The following is a 17,752-nucleotide window of genomic DNA, read 5'->3' as shown; positions in this document are numbered from 1 at the left end:
CTTCTGGGTATAACCCGGAAGTGACAAAAGGCAGCTCTAAGAATAACCAGAAACTCTATGGTTTACCATAGAGTTTCTGGAGATTCCTAGAGCTTACTCTTGTTACTGCTCAGTTGTATTCAGAAGTGATATTGTTTCATCAGTGACACAGCATGCATGCCTCTTTGTCCCTGCCTCCACCCATCCTACCGCTTGCCAGCTTGGCCTACCAACCTTATGTATTATCCGTGGCATTCCCAATGGTTTTTTCCCCCTTTGTTTGCCATCTTATAAGAAACTTTTGTTCAAGTTTATGCATCACATCCAATAAAACAGTATGCCTATTTGGAAAAAAAAGCTTCTCGTATGTTAATAACTAGTTATCAAATTTTGATATAGGTCCCAGAACAAAACCTTTCCATATCATTCCATACAAATAACCCTTGATTTGCAGGAACTCAAATACTGTGATGTTAGGAATATTGCAATCTTTATATGGCACTACCTGATTATTAGGGGGGAAATCAGCCAATTTTAAGCAAAAATACCTCCTCAGGTACCACCCTCAAATCACCAGGAATTTTCCCAGCAGGAGATGGCAGTCCGGTCTGATTTTTTTAAAATGGTTCTACTATAATTAGAGTTACACCTTTCCAAACCTATCAGTTTCACTAAACGTAGAAGTGTGAGACTTCTTAAAACGGTACTGTAAGTGCGTTTTTTGTCAGCCTGGGTTATCAAATATCAGGCAAGTCATAATACGGTGCTGGCTGGCGGCTATTTAGAGCAAAACAAAACATCAGTGGGGCCACAGACATTTTCCAAGGTCAACTCTTCACTGTCAGAAGTGACATTTCTCTAATGACACTGAAAGAACCTGTCCCTTTAAAGGGGGGTGGGGGAGACAATCCGCTCCATTCTATTTTTCAGGGCAAGTAAATGCTGCCAAATGTCATTTCCCTTCCCACCCTGCTAAGTCATCCCACGAAGGAAATCCCTCGTGGTTGTGCCATGAGCATTTCACTTTTGCCCTGTGCTTGTCCTGCGTCCCTTTGGGATTGATGCTTTCTGTTTTGCATGGGCTTTGCCTTTTTTTTAAAAAAAAATTGAGGTTATCGGGCTTTCATCAAAAAGTGTGTGATAACCTCCTTGGCCGATTGACGCTCGCTGAAGTGTATCAACCCCTTCTGCAAAAGCCAGGTAAGCCAATACTAAAAGATACATAGATAGCGGGCAACGGGAGACAGAAACTTGCATCACTTTGAAACAAAATGCAGCTCTTGTTGGAAACACCCCCAAAGTTATTCCCCCTTTCGAGAGACCGGACCCGAATGATAAGTGGTAACAGACTACGATTTGAAAGTAGGATTTTTCAAAATTCCAAGATTTCCTGCGTTGGGGGCCGAGGGTGGGAATCAGGTGTCCTTAGAGTCTAGAAAAGAATCTTTTTACTCCGCTGCCTATTCTTTATAAATATGCTTGAGATACAGGCCTTTTTCAGTTTGGATCTGAGCTGAAACAGGGAACTAGATCTCCAATGAGATCTCCCTCTATGTTTACATTCCGAAAAGCCCCTCTTTATTTGATGGTTAAGATTGTGGGAGGGCACTTGGTATCTGATTTGATGCAGAGAGAGGGAAAATATTTTAAGTTACTTGTTTCATTCAGTGCCACGACCAGTTTTATGCCTTTTTAAACCTGATGTGCCTGCTAAGTTACAATAATACAGAAGAATTTAATCTGACTGAATGTAACGGTTCCATTACAGTAAACCAAAATATTAACTCAGTTTACCTATTTGACATTTAAGCTGATTTATTCCTGCTGAAATTTATTGGACTAATGTCACGGCCTTTAAACATATTAGCCCTGATCTCACGTATTTTGTTGAATGTAAAGTTTGGTCAAAAACTCACGGAATCCAGCGTATATTCATTTTAAAAGATACTGCATGGTCTTAAGATGTACGTTTAATAGATCTGCTTTAAAACTGAATGATAAAAGATTGAGAAGGGAGTTTAACTTTTAGGTTGTCATTACAAACACATTGTCCCACTTCCAGTCAAGTGTAAAATGGATTACAATAAAGCTTTTTAAAAAATCAAACCAAACAACTTCAGTTCGGAAAGTATGAGGCATTTTGTTTTCCCTTTACAGTACTGTCCCAACTAAGTTGACTGGCACCAGTATGTGGAATTTTAAAAAAAACTCTTTAAAAGCCACAGACAATGTCAGTGCTGACAGCTAATTTACACCCACTGCCCCCCAAATCTACCTGATAGTGATCAATAACAACAACAACAACAACAATCACTGACTTATAAAAGAACAATTTTTGAATTTTCAACTATTCAAAATAACTTTTTAAAGCTTTTTAAAAAATCAACAGAGAACTGACACTACTCTTTTAAAAATGCATTTCATGGGGCATTACATTTCATTGGTTACAATGGTATTTGTCAGGCTATGGATGACAGGATATGGCGGACAGATCCCTGGACCATTGCAGCAAGACACAGGTTCTTGGTTAAATGGTTTTTATTCAGAAATCCAGTTCTTTCCTTATATATGTCCATAGGTTTACTCAGAAGCAAGCAAGCATCCAAGCAGTACATGCTTCCTTGATAGGAATAGAGACTTGAAGAAAATATAGTTCTAAATACTCAAACACTTTCCCTCCCTTCCACCTAGACCACAGAATCGCACAGGAAGGAGTCTGGGAACTTCTTCTGGAGCTTAGCTAGACAGGACAAAAAGGCATTAAAAGAAACAGCAACATCTCAGACAGTGCAAGGTCATTTCAGTGAACTGCAAAGAAAGAGATACCACAGCTGTGTTCTCAGACTGGTAGAGGGAGAGAAACGCAAGTGATGATTTGAGCATTTGCAACCTGAAATCTTTAGAACATTTGCAACCTGAAATCAAGGCACAGTATTAGCAATGGTTCAACACTTAAAACAATGACATGGATGCAGGGATGCAGACATGACAGTATTACTGTATTAATCTATTGTGTTTTTTCCCAGGTTCTCTGCTAAAAGTAGGCAGTATACAAATTTAAAACCAATAAATTAACAAATTGTATAAATGTACACAAACATGTTCAGGGTGGAAATGTTAGTGATGTTTGATTCCAGTCTGTTCTGTATGAAGGTAGACAGTGTCCCAAACACAATTTATTAGACTTTAATAGCTTGTAGGATTAATGATTAATTTGATTTGATCAGACTTGCCTGTATTATTATAACACAGAATTCTGCTTCTTAATTTAGAGAATCTTCACAAAAGAGACATGACAGTGGAAAATCGACTAGCTGAACTTTCAAGGTTTTCTTCAATGATATTAGTAGCTGAGAGTCTCTCTACACAAGATGCCTTGGCGTGTGTTCGTCCAGTGTAGGGAGACACAATATTAGCCAGGAAGGAAAGTTTAAAAAGACAGAGCCAGCGGAGATTACTCCTCAGAGGGTTTGTTAATTTCATCTTCACCTCCCCCAAAGCTCTGTCAATTTCACCCCTCCAGTCTAAAACTGTATGGGATCGCAACCAGACACCAGCAAGGAATGGAAATGGGCTGGAGCTGCCTTCCAGAGCCAGGCTTGGACCTGGAGAAGTTATAGTGGGCTGAAGTTTCCCTTCTGGCATTTCACAACTCCTTCTCACAGCTCCAGTGTAGAACAAATCCTTTGCTCTGCTGCCAGCTCTATCTTTTTAAACTACCCTTCCCGGCCACCATTGCATCAACTGACATGTGTTCTTCAAGTGTCAGATGTCTCGTATAGAGAGACTCTAAGTAGGAAGAAGGCTGTGGGTTTGACCACTTTCCTGATGCCACCTCCTTCCCCAAACTGACAATTGCTCTGTAGAGGAAAATGTACAGGTACTTATATGGTGGGTACATCAGGAAAACATCACGGGAGGAGGGAAAGGGTTAACCCTGTACGATTGTCCCTGTACAAATCCCCCATAGCTGCTATTAATATTTTGAAACAATAGGAGATATGATGATGGATTTCTGACTGCCATGTGTTTTTTGGTCCATTGTTTGATTGCCTGGCGGGGGGAAAATATACTGGAGTCTTCTCTAGTTCTGCTCTTCACTGGGATATGTCGAATTCTATTCCTGACAATATCTTCTTTAAAGGAAGCATGAGATATAAATATTTGTGAAGTGTGCAACTCAGTTCTATCGAGTATTGAGTCCCTTTATATTCAATGTGGCAGATTACATAGTGTAAGCCAATATGAACTATGGCTCGAACATCCCATGAACAATGCAACAGAGGTTTCAGCAAGAGCCAGTATATGGTAGTATAATCTGCAATCTTTTTCCTTTTTCCCAGAGCATCTCTCTGAACCATTTCATAGGCCAACCTACATTTAAAAAGCCCTCCTGAATAATCTGCAATCTTTTCCCTTTTTTCCAGAGCATCTCTCCGAACCATTTCATAAGCCAACCTACATTTAAAAAGCTCTCCTGAATAATTCAGTTTTGCATAGTTTGTAGAAAGCTAGGAGACTGGGAACCTTCCTAATCTTATCAGGCAGGCCATTCCACAAGGTGGCCACGACAATAGACATTACAGGTATGTATGTATGTATGTATGTATGTATGTATGTATGTATGTATGCATTTATTTAATTCAATTTATATTCCGCCCTCCCCGCATCAGCAGGCTCAGGGCAGATTACAATAGGTAATTACAATCAGTACTACAGACTAACACGGCTAAGTCCTCTGGATCTACAATCGGTATAGTAATTTAAAATACATATAGCTTTAAAACCAAGAAAACCACATAAATATTTAAGACATACAACACAGACTGTTGCTGATTCTGACCATTTCAATTCAAAAGTGCAATTTTTCCATACTTGGGATGAAACTGCAGACAAACCCCCTGGAACAAATCCCTGAATCCATATATTATGTATTTTAAACTTTGTAAATTTTGATGTTTTTATGGTTGCTAATTTATAATAACTGTTTTATATATTTTAACCTCGATGTATTTGTAATCCGCCCTGAGCCTGCTGGAAATGTGGGGAAGGCGGAATAAAAATCGAAAATAAATAAATAAATAAACCATATTAATGAAACTCAGAAATATTGTTAAAATTGGTGCTCATTTTTCTGTCTACAGCATAAAAATGGTATATAGCATTTAAAAATGATATAAGAAGCCCATGAAACAAACAAACAGGGCTTTGCCAATGAAAAGTCTGTTTGTTTGTTTAAACCTAATAAATAAAAGCAGTGTACAACGTTGCTCTTCCTTCCTACTCCTCCACCCACCAACCAATCTAGCTTTAATCTGCCTACTGTTTTCTGCTACATGTATCAATTATTTACTTCATTTATATTCCACATTTTCCCCCAGTGGGTGCTTAAAGCAGCTTACACCATTCTTCTCTCCTCCATTTTATCCTCACAACAACCCTGTGAGGTAGGTTAGGGTGAAACTGTGTGATTGGCCAAAGGGTTACCCAGTAAGCTTCTACAGCAGAGTGGGGATTGACTCCTGGATTTCCTAGAACCTAGTTTGACCCACTAACCACTGTGCCACACTGATTTTTGTAGGGTGGCAGCTACTGAACAGTAGCAAGCAGTCAGGCCTGAGTGAATCATACAAGTTGTTTGGGAACGAATTGCTCAGTGGTTGGTGCTGGGCCTTGCCCTGGCGAGTCCTTCAAAGGCCAAATCAACATTAGAAAGGGCCCTGACCCCTCCTCCTACTTTCCCTGACAGAAACCAAGGCTTGAAATCTGGCAGGACTTCTGTGGTTGCCTAACAATGGCCACTAAGAGGGCACTCATTTCTCATATGGCTGATGCTGGGCGGTGCCCCCCCCCATGGAGGGGGGGTTAAACTATTCCCCCATGTGAACGCAGATGCTGCTGCCACACTTATTATTACGGTATGGATTTGCTCTGGTAACACCACTGTGTGATACACTAAACTTTTGCTATGTGCTGCTTTTAATTTTTTAAAAAAAATTATTTATATGTAATAGATGTAGATGAGATGATTGTGTTTTTTAAGGTGTTTTTGATGATGTGTATATTTGTATTCTGTTATCCACCCTGAGCCTGCGAAAGCGGGGAGGGCGGAATATAAATACAATAAATTAAATTAAATTAAAGCTACAGACACAGCTTTTATTATTTTGGGCTTTTAAACTCCCAATGTACTTTTTTATAGATGGTAGAGTCCACAAACCTAGTTTTTTTCTGGTTTGTTGACAGATCTGTCTTGTCCGTACATGGCCCAATCTCTAAATTTAAGTATCCATAAATGAGGTAATGTTCAGAATTAGATAGATACATTAGTGAAGATTCATGAGGTGGAGAAAATAGATAAAGATTTTTCTTTCTCCCTCATAATATTAGAACTTGGGTGCACCCAATGAAGTTGATGTGCAGTAACGTCAGAGCAGACTAAAGGAAGTACTTCTTTATTCCATGAGTCATTAAATTGTAGAACTCATTGTCAGTGGACATAGGGATGGCCACATGCATAGATGGCTTTCAAAGATAACTGAACAGATTCTTGGAGGAGTAGTCCATCAATAGCAAGCCATAATGACTAAAAGGAACCTCTTTGTTCAGAGGCAGCAAATCTCTGAAGTCCAATGCCAGGAGGCAACTTCAGGAGAAGATCTTGGCCTCTGTGCCAGGTTTAATGGTCCTTGAGGGCAAATGGTTGGCCATGGTGTGAAACAGAATGCTGGACTACTGATTTGACCCAGCTGGGATCTTATATTATATTCTCCCTAACAGCATGTAGAAGAATGGTGGTAGGGTTTTGAAACTGCCTTGTACCGAATCAGATCTTTGGTGCGTCATTGTCTGTACTGCCTACACATATGGGCAGCGTCTCTCCAGGATCTCAGGCAAAGGTCTTTCCCATCTCCTACTTCCTGGTTGTTTTAACTGGAGTTTCCATCGATTGGACATTCTGTGTTCTACCATTGAGCTGTGGCCGCTCCCCAATAGAAAACAGATAGAGAAATAGAAAAGAGAGGACCACATAGAGAATTGATACAGTGTGTTTTTCCCTATGGAAGTTTGTAACTGTCTCACCAGGAAGCCACAAACATGTCTGTTTGTTGAAAAGCAGGGTTTTTGTTTGTATGATTGGTTTCTTAGGCTGCAGTTCATTGTGGAATTATGTAGGAAAGGAAAATAGATATGTCTGGTAGGACTTACATTTCATTTAATACAGCAGTTTTATCATACACTTTTGCCCTGATTTGGGTAGACCAGGGAAGCCCCATCTCATTAGATCTTAGAAGCTAAGCAGGGTCAGCCTTGGTTAGTAATTGGATGGGAGACCACCAGCGAAGACCAGGGTTGCTGGGTTGCAATGGCAAACCACCTGTTAGTCTCTTACAATGAAAACCCACCGGGGTAGCCATAAGTCAACTCTGACTTGGGGGCTCTCTCCACCGTCATACACTTTTACCCTAACCTGGTTAGACCAGGCATGCCCAACCTGGTCAGATCTTGGAAGCTAAAGAGGGTTGAAGCTGGTTATTAATCAGATGAGAGACACTGAAAGAAGACCAGGGCTGCAAAGAAAGGCAATGGCACACCACCTCGGTTAGTCTCTTGCCTTGAAAACCCGGGGAAGGGTAATTGTAAGTCAGCTGTGACTTGATGGCACTTGCTACCACCATCATATGTTTTTATCTCTCCCTTCCTCCAAGAAGCTCAGAACAGCATACCCAAGTCTCTTCCTCTTTGTATCTTCACATCAATCATATGAGGTAGGTTACGGGGAAAGAAAGAGGGCCATGGTCACCAACTGAGTTTCATGGCAGAGATCTTTGTCCGTCACTCCACTTAACTTTATACTATATCTTTCTTAATAAAGCAGCAACAATCAGACAAGAAGTTGGGGGTATGTCAAAAATTCTTATACAAACCAGCAGACGGGATGAGTGGACAAGAGGGGAATTTATATATAAGACAAGTCAATAAATATTTGGAAATTGAGAGGATTTTTCTGGAGGATGGATAAAGCTGAAAAACAAAATGAATTTCGATGGTTGTTGGGGGTTTTCCGGGCTGTATTGCCGTGGTCCACGGCAATACAGCCCGGAAAACCCCCAACAACCATCGTTCTCCGGCCGTGAAAGCCTTCGACAAAATGAATTTCCTCAACTGCAGTGTGAGGTTTGGTTTGACGGAAGTCTCTTAATAAGGAATGCCCACAGTAGTCAGAGAAGTGGTATAGTCCAGCGTGAGAGTTCCGCTGAGTCATTTTTGGGATTTGCTGGATCACAACAGCAATCCATCTCGTCTAGCATCCCGTTTCACACAGCGGCCAACCAGATGCATTTGAAAGCCAACACAGACCCAGAAGCCTAGCATTGGCGCGCAGAGCTTTACTGCCTCTGTACTTGGAAGCTCTCTTGGAAGCCAGTTTGGTGTAGTGGTTAAGAGCGCAGGTTTGATTCCCCAACTCCTCCACTTGAAGCCAGCTGGGTAACCTTGGGTCAATCACAGCTTCTAGCTCTCTCAGCCCCACCCACCTCACAGGGTGTTTTGTTGTGGGGATAATAATGACATACTTTGTAAACCGCTCTGAGTGGGTGTTAAGTCATCCTGAAGGGTGGTATATAAATTGAATGTTGTTGTTGCTGTTGTCATCGTCGTTGTTGTCATCCTCCTCCTCCTCTTGGACCCATCCTCCACAAATGTGCCAATCCCTTAGTAATGCTGCATCTGTGCTATCATTGCATTATAGTGTGTGTGTGTGTGTGTGTGTGTGTGATGTGCTGTCAAGTCGCCTCCAACCTATGGTAACTCTATGAAGGAAAGACCTCCCAAACATCATATCATTAACAGACTTGCTCAGATCCTGCAAACTGGAGGACATGGTGGCTTCTTTTATTGAGTCAAGCCATCTCATTTTAGGTCTTCCTCTTTTCCTACTGCTTCTACTTTTCCTAGTGTTATTGACTTTTCCAGAGAGTCTTGTCTTCTCAGGTGGTATTGAAAGAAAGTTTTCATGGACTGCCAAAAGGACAAATAAGTGGGTTCTTGATCTAATCAAGCCTGAATTCATCCTAGAAGCTAAAATGACAAAACTGAGGCTATTGTACTTTGGTCATGTCATAACAAGACAAGACTCCCTGGAATAGCCAATAATGATAGGAAAGGTGGAAGCCAGTAGGAAAAAAGGAAGACCTAGCATGAGATGGACTGACTCAGTAAAGGAATCCACATCCTCCAGTTTGCAAGCTCTGAGCAAGGCGGATAATGTTAGGATATCTTGGAGGTCATTAATTCATAGGGTTGCCACAAGTCAGAAATGACTTGATGGTGCATAACACACACATCTAACAGGTTTTTTTTTTAAAAAAAAAGGACAGCAAAAAAGAAATGCTTGTGAAGAGTTGTGAACACACCAGGATATGGGTGGAGGGCACATTGCACAAGACCGTACATGCTACAGTGATTTTATGAAAGCTAGGTGGTTCTCCAGGTCTGCCTGATCAGGAGACCTTTTAGGAACTTCATGGACATCACCTTGAGTTGCACGATGGAAATTAGAGACGGGCATGAACCGAAATATGAACCAAAGTTCGTGACTAACTGGGCCAGTTCATGGTTCATGAACCAGTAGTTCATCAGAGCCCATTTCTGACAAACTGCCACGAACTTTAGGCTGGTTTGTTTGGTTTGTTTTTTGGTTCGTCACTGCAGACAGCCTGGCACCGATCAATCAGTTTCCTAGGCAACAGGGGATGGACTTACTGCAGACCTTCTGCTGACCCAGAAGTGGCCTTCTGCTGGCCCAGAAGTGACGGTTTGCTGACCTGGATGTGACGTTTTCATGAACCAAACGAACCGGTTCGTGAACCGGTTTGCAAAGCAGGGCAGGTTCATGAAATTTCATGGTTCGTGAAATGTGACAAACCACGAACCACATGGTTCTTTTTTTCCAGTTCATGCCCATCTCTAATAGAAATATAATAAATCAAAATCTAAATGCTAAATATTTGTAAGAAAAGGGGAATTCATGTTCAGGGAAAATTAGGCCTGCACAGTTCATTATCCTTGAGAGAATATTTTTTTCTCTGTAACATGCATTCATTCTGAATATCAAACACGCACATTTTGTGGAAACTCATACATTATCCAAGAAGATAAGTTCCTTTTCAACCATCTTAGTATACTCAATGAGTTCCTTTCTCTTCTCTTGTCATTCAGCACTTTCTATGAGTTGTAGTGTGCTGTCACAAGTTTCCTTAGCTGGAAAATTATTCCGACATCTGAGAAAACTCTCTCTTTATCCATGATCATTTGTTGAAGCGATCCACTAATGACAGCCACCAGACTGACAGAACTGTTCATTCTTCTGTACAATATTAATAGACATCAAAGGCATTTGTTTTCCTTTTATCCCTCATTCTCTGCTAAATGTGGCAATCATGTGGAGGCTCAGGGTAATTGTCCAACCAAACAGAGAAGCTATTTTGCCCATGTCACAAAGCCAACCCAACATGGGATTCCATTTGAGTCCTACTTTCTATTTGGTGATACCCTTTTGGCCTTAATAAATCAAGAGCCTCTCAGCAGCTGATTGTGAGTGAGCACAGGTGATGGTCTTAGATCAGAGATCCTCAAACTGTTTAATGAAAATGTTTCCCTTATTAACATTTTTCATACTTTTTTCTGAGTTAAAATTAGAGACATGCTTTACACTTAAACCCCAAAGATTTACTTCTAAAAAGTGTATTCAGTCTGCAGAGAATACCATCTCTGTTTGTCTGCATGAGTTGTTGTTCTAGGCGTGCCTCTTGGTGAGAAGATAGAACAGAGACTCATAGGAGCATATAACAGGCAACCTCCTTGGAGGGCAGATAGATCAACTGCATCTGTGTAACTAAATAATCCATTCATACCATGGGAGTCATATATCAAAACTACCTGAGGAGGCTGTCTGTTGCAACTCTTCCTGAGTTAAGTCCTTCAGAGTGCAGCTCCTACTCAATAAAGCTGTTACCAGGAAATGTACTGAACTTCTTACATTTTTATCTTTTTCTGAAGGCAGTTCCCATAAAAGGAAGTCCGGTTGCAAAATGCTATGCTCCCCTTTTCATGGTGCTGTTAATTTATCCCTGGGCTTTTTCTGTCTCTTCTTTGTTTCAAGCTTGGGTAAGTAACAGTGTGTGTGAATCTTGACGTCAGTGTTTTGATGATTTGTGATTTTTCAGTTCCAACCGAAACTGGAGCTGAAAAATCACAAATCATCAAAAACACTGAATTCAGATCTGGTTAACTCAAAGTAATTTTATAAATTTCCTTCAGAAGTTAGAAGCCCAGCAACACTTTTTGCTTTTGCGTGCTAGTCATGAGTGACAAAACTGAAATTTGATATTCCAGTTTCAAAATCAAAGATTGGAATTTTCCCAGGAAAAAGGCACCGTTTCAAAACTTAGAAATATTGCCCGCCAATCAGAATTATAGATTTTAAATCAGTGGGTTTACAAGGAGAATGAGAGGGTTTCATTCCACTCCCTCCAGTGAGACTGAGAAAACCAAAATGGCAAGGCCTGTGGGCCCACTATGTCAACCCCCTGAGTCAAAGTGTCCACACAAACCTATAGCGAGCCTTGTTGTCCAGGGTCCAGAGAAGTTCACTGATCATCAAATGGTTTACATTGATCTTCTTCTTTATTTAGATATATTATACTCCACTTTTCTCCACAGTGGGGACTCAGAGTAGATTACAGCATTATCCCCCTCCTCAGGGCCTTTTTTCAGCTGGAACGCAGTGGAACGGAGTTCCGGAACCGCTTGAAAATGGTCACATGGCTGCTGGCCCCACCCCCTGATCTCCAGACAGAGGGGAATTTAGATTGCCCTCCGCGCCTCCAAGCGGCGCGGAGGGCAGTCTAAACTCCCCTCTGTCTGGAGATCAGGGGGCGGGGCCACCGGCCATGTGACCCTTTTCTCCGAGGGCAACCCACTGAGTTCCACCACCTCTTTTCCCAGAAAAAAAGCCCTGCCTCTCCTCCGTTTTATCCCCTAAGCAGTACATCTGTGAGGTAGTCTAGGTTGAAAGAGTAAGTGACCAGCCCACAGTCACCCAGTGAGCGTCAATGTCAGAACTGGGATGCAAATTTGTTTTTCTCAGATTCTAGTCTGACATTCTAACCAGTACGCCACTCTGGCTACCATGTTTATGAAGTTGTATGTTTTTTTTTTTAAAATACAAACACCTAAACACCATCAAACATTAGGAGTAAATTCCCCTTGGCCACCCAGTGTAAAGGCAAAGAAAACCATTTTAAGTAATATGAACGATCTCTTTATAGTCAAGCTAGGTCTGCCAGTCCAGGCCTGGGAGGCAAAATACCTCCCAGACTAGCCTGTAGCGGGCATGCTTCTGGCGGGGCACAATGATGTCACTTCCAGCAATGATGTCATTGTGCTGGCCGAGGGAATGCTCCCGCGCTTCACTTGGGGCTGATTTGAGGGAGCATTCTGGTGGCCAGCACGATGACATCACTTCCGGAAGTGCCGGCGCTGGGAGGAAGATCATCTGGGTAAGTGCCAGGTTCCCTCCCCATCTCCTTCCGGGAGGGTAAGAGGACATGACAACCCCAAGTCAAACAAACCCAGGAGAGACTATCAGATAGTGTCAGCTTGAAGACATTAGTGACACATTTCTATTGACATAAAAAGCTTTCCTTAGCTGCTAATCTTACAGTAAAGAAATCAATTTCTACTATCTTCACTGTCAATCTGTTGCCGTTATGGATCTGTTTGCAACTGGAAAGTTCTGAATCAGCGTTATGGTTGCTAGTCCTGCATTGGCAAATGCTAGGAGATTTGGGGTGGAAATGTCTGGGGTGGAGTTTTAGGGGAATGTGATGTCACTTCCAGGCATTCCTCTCAGAATTTCCCCAATCTCGATGGTATTTACCATAGAGACTGGGGAAATTCCTATGGTATTTACCATAAAGATGGGAGGGATTCCTAGAGTGCCACCATAATAAAATCCTCCTTCATTTTTCTCTCACTCCTCAAATTATTGCGGGTGGGGGACTAAGAGATGGAGCAGGAGTTTGACATCAGGTGAATCTACAAAATGTTGTTCAGCTACACTCTGTACATGGGGTGACTTTCGTACTTCCACATCTTCACTCATGAGTCTGGGGCCCTAGAAGTGAACACAACAGGAGGTTCCTATATAAATTGAGCAGGTGGTGTCACTCTAAAACGGACAGTTTCAGGTGGACAGCTGTGTTGGTCTGCAGTCAAAGAGCAAGATCTGGGTCCAACAGCAGGGTAAAAACCAACTTGATTTCCAGGGTATGAGCTTTCAAAAGACAAAGGGAGCTTTGACTCTCGAAAGCTCATACTTTGGAAATCTATCAAGATGGGTAGCTGTGTTAATCTGTCTGTAGCAGTAGAAAAGGGCAAGAGTCCAGCAGCACTTATAAGACTAACAAAATTTGGGGTAAGGTATGAACTTTCATAACAGCTCTGAGCTCACTTCTTCAAATATGTGCAGGTTATCTTTTTTTTTTTTGAAAAATTTTTATTGGGTTAGAACATTTTTATTTTTACATTACAGTCAATTTTCCCCTAATTTTTCGTTTCTAACCCCCTCCCTTTCCCCCCCTTTTGTTGACTTCCAACAGCTTTCCCACCCTCTGTCCCTTTTCCCTTACTTCTATTAAGTTCCTCTGTCTAAAACAGATATACATTCTCCATTATATTAAGCAGTACATCTTTAACTCCTTTACTTATTATACACCCAAACTATACGTCTTTAGATAAACAATTTATCCCATTTTGCAGTTTTGAATAATTCTATATAAACCTATATATCATAAACCATAAAAATTTCCCACATTTAAATCAAACAATTTGATTTGTTCTCTATATTTTACTCATTTCAACTTTTTATGGTAATTCTATATAACTCCTCAGATACTCAATCAATTTAACTCTTCTATACATTCAGTTTGGTGCATATAAATCTTGTCAAAGAAAGAAAATATTGTTAGTTAGTCAATCCTCATGTTTAAACCTTATCATTAATTATTCTCTATCAGTTGACCTATACATATCTATATATATCTCAATCAATTAATCTAACTGCTTATAAATTCACATTTCTCTTCCTCCCCCGGTAAAGTCACCCCTCTCTTTTATACTTTTATTATATTTCAGTAGTTCTCAAACTGCCACAGTTTTCCTCCCACCTCCCATTTCTTCTCCAGGTATTGTTTCAGCTTCTCCCAGTCTGTGTTGAACTGCCCTGAGTCCAGGTCTCTCAGTTTTCTTGTCATCTTGTCCATTTCAGCCATATACAGCAATTTGTAGATCCAATCTTCAATAGTTGGTACTTCTTGTACTTTCCATTTCTGCGCATACAAAAGTCTAGCTGCTGCAGTCATATAAAAAATCAACGTCCTATGATGGGCTGGAATTCCCTCCATTCCCAAGTTTAGCAGCAGGAGTTCTGGGTTCTTATTTATTTGAAACTGTAAAATTTCACTCATTTCTCTTATTATTTCCCCCCAGAACTGCCTAGCTACCTCACACGACCACCACATATGATAGAGGGAGCCCTCATGTTTCTTACATTTCCAGCATTTATTAGAAGTATTCAAGTTCCCTAGCGCAATCTTCTTTGGTGTCATGTACCAACGATAGATCATTTTGAAAATGTTCTCTTTAATATTGATACATGTCGTTGTCTTCATTGTAGTTTTCCACAAGTATTCCCATGCCTCCATTGTTATTTCTTTATTGAAATTTATAGCCCATTTCACCATCTGTGTTTTAACTATCTCATCCTCAGTATACCATTTCAGCAATACTTGGTATACCTTGGATATTCTTTTCTTGTCTTCTTTAAGAAGGGTCTGCTCTAGTTCCGAGTTCTCTGTTCGTATGCCCCCTTTTGCAAAGTCTGAGTTGTATAAGTCTCTAATCTGTCTATACTGGAACCAATCATAGTTAGGTGATAGTTCCTCTTGCGTCTTTATTCTAAGTTTAGATACTTCAATCTTAGTTATTTCTTTGTACGTTAAACATTGTTGTTCATTATCCACAGCTCTCGGATCTATCACCTCATATGGAACCACCCACAAGGGGGTTCCTTCTTGTAGGTAAGTTCTATACTTCTTCCAGATTGTAAATAGACTTCTCCTTACAAAATGATGCAGGAACATCGAGTTGACCTTTACTTTGTCATGCCATAGGTATGCGTGCCATCCAAAAAATTTTTTATATCCCTCTAGGGCTAATAGTTTCTTATTCTTTAATGTCATCCACTCTTTTAGCCAAACTAGGCAGATTGCATCATGGTAAAGTCTCAGATTGGGCAGTTGCATTCCGCCTCTCTCCTTTGCATCTTGTAAAACTTTTACTTTCACTCGAGGCTTCTTGCCTGCCCAAACAAAATCTGATATTTTCCTCTGCCATTTTTCAAATTGTTTAGAGTCTCTGATGATTGGTATTGTCTGTAACAAAAACATTACTCTTGGTAACACATTCATCTTAACTGCTGCAATCCTGCCCAACCATGACAGGTTCAATCTATTCCATTTGATCAAGTCTCTCTCTATCTGAGTCCATAATTTTTCATAATTATTCTTGAACAAATCAATATTTTTTGCAGTCAGCTCAACTCCCAAGTATTTCACCTTACTAGTTACTTCACAATCCGTTGTTTCCATTAACAATTGTTGTTTCTGCTTAGTCATGTTTTTGCATAATATCTTTGACTTCTTTTTGTTAATGAAGAAACCTGCCAAGTCTCCAAACTCCTTGATCTTGTCTATCACTTTTGGCATGTTCTCCAGTGGGTCTTCTACAATTAACATTATGTCGTCTGCAAATGCTCTGACCTTATATGAATAGTCCTTTATCTTTATTCCTCGTATTTCCTCATCTTGTCGGATTTGTATCATCAGAATCTCCAATACTAAAATGAACAACAATGGAGATAACGGGCAACCTTGTCTTGTTCCTTTACTAATCGTCAATTTCTTGGTCAGTTCATCATTCACTACAATTGCTGCAGTCTGGTCTCTATAGATTTCCTTGATTGCTCTGACAAATCTTTCTCCCAGTTGTAGCTTTTCCATAGTGGCAAACATAAAGTCCCAGTTTAAATTGTCAAACGCTTTTTCAGCGTCTACAAAGAAGAAACCAACCTCTTTGTCACAACGCTTGTCGTAGTATTCAATAGCATTGATCACTGTCCTTAAGTTGTCTCTTATTTGTCTGTCTGGCAAAAAGCCTGCTTGTTCCTCCTCTATGACTTCCGAGAGCCACCCCTTCAATCTCTCCGCCAATATCTTCGCAAAAATTTTATAGTCATTATTAAGTAGTGATATAGGTCTGTAATTTTTCACGTTGGTCAGGTCTTGGCCCTCCTTTGGGATCAATGATATATTCGCTTCACTCCAAGTATCTGGAATCCTTTGATCCCTAAAAACTCCATTCATCACCTCTTTTAGGAATGGTGCCAGTTCATTGGCCATTGTCTTATAAAATTTAGCCGTAAGTCCATCTGGCCCTGGCGCCTTTCCTAGATTTGCAGATTGTATTGCCTTGCTTATTTCCTCGTCAGTTACTTCACTGTTCAACTTACTTCTCCAAGCTTCCGAGATTTCTGGAAGCTTGGTTTTCTCCAGATATGATGCTATTGATTCTTTGTTTACTTCTTTTTTATTATACAGCTTAGCATAGAATTTATAGAAGGCTCTACTAATGGTAGTCTGCTCCAAGTACGTTTTATCTTCTTCACATATTTTATTTATTATTTTCTTTTCCCTTTTCTTCTTCAATTGCCATGCCAAATATTTCCCAGGTTTATTAGCACCCTCAAACACTTTTTGATTCAGTCTTTTAAGATTCCACTCCAATTCTTTATTACTCATTGCTGTTAGCTGTTCTTGAAGAATTTTGATTTCCTGGTATATTTTCTTTTTCCCTGGTCTCTTTTTTAACTGTACTTCTTTGGCTTTTATTTTCTCCTCAATCTCTTGTCTTTTCTCCTCTTTCTTTTTTCTTGCTCTGCCATTTAAGTCCATTAGTATGCCCCTTACAACCGCCTTGTACGCATCCCAAACTTTATTGGTTGGTACTTCTTTATTCACGTTGTATTGTATAAAAAACTTAGTCTCTCTTCTCAATATTTCCATATTCTCACTTTCCTGTAACAAGTCCTCATTTATTCTCCAGGCTTTCCTTTTTCTCCTTTTTCCGAATTTCCACATAATTGGGTTGTGATCTGAGCCTACCATCGGCATTATTCCTACCTCCTTAGTCCATAACGCTAAGTCCTTTGAGGCCCAGATCATATCAATTCTTGATAATGTAAGATGCCTTGCAGAATAAAAAGTAAACTGTCTGGTTTTAGGATATTCTCTCCTCCATACGTCTTCGAGAGTCTCTTGTTGAATCAACTCAAAAAAAAGCTTTGGCAATAATCCTCTTTTCTTTTGTGCTTTTGTAGTCTTTTTGTCTAGTTCCAAATCTGTCACTCCATTGAAATCTCCAGCAAGAATTATCTGGTCATATACAAGATCGTCTAAGTGCTTCCTTAAGTCCTCAAAGAAGCTTTCCTTTGCACCGTTAGGTGCATAAAGTCCGACTACCAACACTCTCTTTAAGTTCCAGTTACATTCCACTGCTACAAATCTAGCTTCCACATCTCTCATAACAAATTTTGGCTGCAGCTCCTCTTTTATATACAACACCACTCCTCTTTTTTTCTTGTTGGAAGCCG

This window comes from Eublepharis macularius, chromosome 7 (assembly GCF_028583425.1).
Source record: "Eublepharis macularius isolate TG4126 chromosome 7, MPM_Emac_v1.0, whole genome shotgun sequence".
Classification (NCBI taxonomy): Eukaryota; Metazoa; Chordata; class Lepidosauria; order Squamata; family Eublepharidae; genus Eublepharis; species Eublepharis macularius.
Note: the sequence above shows the minus strand (reverse complement) of the source record.